We start from the raw sequence: 2,343 nt of genomic DNA, 5'->3' as shown, positions 1-2,343 counted from the left end.
GGGGATGGCGGCGGCGTTGGCAGTGGTGCTGGTGGTGCTGGTGGTGGTGTTGGTGGAGGTTGTGGCTGTGGTGTTGGTGTTGATGTTGGTGTTGGTGGTGGTGGTGGTGGAGGAAATAATTATGTTGGTAGTGGTGAGGGTAACTTTGTCCAAAAAAATAAAAAGGACGATTTTAATACGAATAAAAACGTTAAGGACGATTTTAATACGAAAAGTACAAGAGGGACGATTTCGATTCTGGCACAAAACGTTAGGGACCAAAATCGTACTTACCCCTTTTTTTACTTCATCATGTTTTTAATAAGTTGCAACCTCAAGTAATTTGAGTTTGAGAAGAAAATATCTATAAAAATGATAAATAGTTTTAGAAAAAAAAAAGTAAAATTAAAAGAAAATGACGTTATCAATTTAGAAGTGACATGATCATCTATTAATTTTATATTATTTAATTTGATATTAAGTTAATTACGTCATTATGATTAAATTATATCGTTAGCCTATAAATAAATAATTTTTATTATATATTGATATAATAATATCTCAATATTAAATTTATTTTTAAATTAATAAATTCTAAACTCGCAATTGATATACACTAGTTATTATTATTGATATAAAGACCTTATATCAAATATTATTTAAACCATGTATAACCAAGTATCTTATAAAAACTTATTGAATGGAGATATAAATTATAATAATTATAATAAATACACCTGTATTACAGTGCAAACCAATTGTCCAATCCATAAACTGTATTTATGTTGAAATAAATTAATCAAACAAATAGTTCATGGATCTTTAGAGTTATACTTTGATAATCCTCAAAATTTAAAATTATAATTTCAAATTGAAATAAATAATTGAAAAAATAAAATATTTTGATTAACTAATTTAGTAGAGACTGCGCGAACGCAGGCCTCCGCTGTCACAAATTATGACGTAAGTTCTACCACTTGGGTAGACTTTAGGACAGCACCCCTTCCATGTGCAATGGAGGCCGCTACCCTAGGCCATGGGCCTTTTTGATCACCCATCAACCCCATCCAGGTAAGTATATTGTAATTGTCGTCATGCCTTTCATTTTATATTGCATCGCAACATTCTCATAGGCATATTTTTTCGATGTGGTATATTAATATAGCACGCCTTCTTTCTATCCATAAGTAAAAGAGAAAGAGAAATTTTAAAGAGAAAAAGATCAGCCACACACATAAGAAAAAGAAAAAGAAAGTAACAAAAGAAGAAAAAAACAACAAAGGAAACGAGAGAAAACCTGACAAAATTGAAGAGCAAAGTGAATTATGATTGAAGAGCAAAGTGAATTACGGGTATAAGAATAAAAGTGACAATGAACCAAGAGATATAGAAGGAGAAATAATCAAGACTTAAGAGAATTGGATCTCAACTGATAATGTATTCCAGTGATTAAAAAGCAACTTAGAAACAACGGTAGAGGACAACCATAAATGAAAGAGAGGACAATCAACATATGGGCACCATGTGCAATAACTATTGATGTTGATCCCATGAAGAACTGCCACAAGACAACCGGCCAAATCTGCAAACACAAGAAACTTCTAGTCTTAATATTTTAACTCATGCCAGAAAGCAGTAATAATACAAGACAGTTAGGCATGCAAATTGAATTCAAGGATAAAGAGACAAGTAACATACATCAGGCTAAAGAGGATAAGAGAAACAATCCTGAGAACCGGTCTGTCCATGTTTTGCTTCAACTTTAACTTGATGTAACTCTTGACACCATAATCAAAGAGAGTTCCTTTAATTTGATTGGAACCTTTGGCAGTTCAAGATTTCTGCTGAGTAGAAGTACAGATCCAAGAAGGAACCCTGATACGAAACCTCCAACGCTCGCAAAGTTGACGACATAAGGCAGAAAAAGCCAAGGATGAAATTGCAAACAAATACAAAGACAAAAGAGACTATTGCTGAAACCTGCATTCAAACAAAGAATATTAATCACTATGCTGGCACCAAGAAACAAGAAAAAAGAAATGCCAACGAAGACATCCAAATCCTACTCTTTTGGATTGTAATTCCCAGTTCCAAATGAGCTCAGAGAGTAAAGTTCCGAGTAATCCATACAAAGCCCCAGAAGAGGTAACAGCTAGCTTACATCAATCCTTACTGCAAGTAATAAAATATTCATCATTCATCAGCAATTTTATCTCCAATCAACAGAATAAACAATTGACAGTAGAATTCGAACCCTAAAAGGCTAAAAGAAAAGTATTGTAAAAGGAAAAATATAATTACACGGTCCACAATAACCTAATAAGTAATATTTATCTTAATACAATTCACAATGAGAACCAGAAA

The 2,343-nt window shown here is 32.8% G+C and overlaps 1 long non-coding RNA gene and 1 other non-coding gene across 2 annotated transcripts; both read right to left on the bottom strand.

The window, feature by feature from the left end:
- Positions 1–897: 897 nt before the first annotated feature.
- On the bottom strand, positions 898–1,058 carry LOC110278531 (U1 spliceosomal RNA). The gene has a single exon (XR_002371425.2). It is a non-coding gene; the product is annotated as a U1 spliceosomal RNA (small nuclear RNA).
- A 275-nt stretch (positions 1,059–1,333) lies between these two features.
- Positions 1,334–2,121, bottom strand: LOC110278530 (uncharacterized). Its single transcript, XR_002371424.2, has 3 exons — positions 2,046–2,121; positions 1,678–1,959; positions 1,334–1,561 (listed from the first exon to the last, which is right to left on the bottom strand). It is a non-coding gene; the product is annotated as an uncharacterized LOC110278530 (long non-coding RNA).
- Positions 2,122–2,343: the final 222 nt, after the last annotated feature.

This window comes from Arachis duranensis, chromosome 3 (genome assembly GCF_000817695.3).
Source record: "Arachis duranensis cultivar V14167 chromosome 3, aradu.V14167.gnm2.J7QH, whole genome shotgun sequence".
NCBI lineage: Eukaryota > Viridiplantae > Streptophyta > Magnoliopsida > Fabales > Fabaceae > Arachis > Arachis duranensis.
Note: the sequence above shows the minus strand (reverse complement) of the source record. Positions and strands in the feature narration are given on the sequence as shown.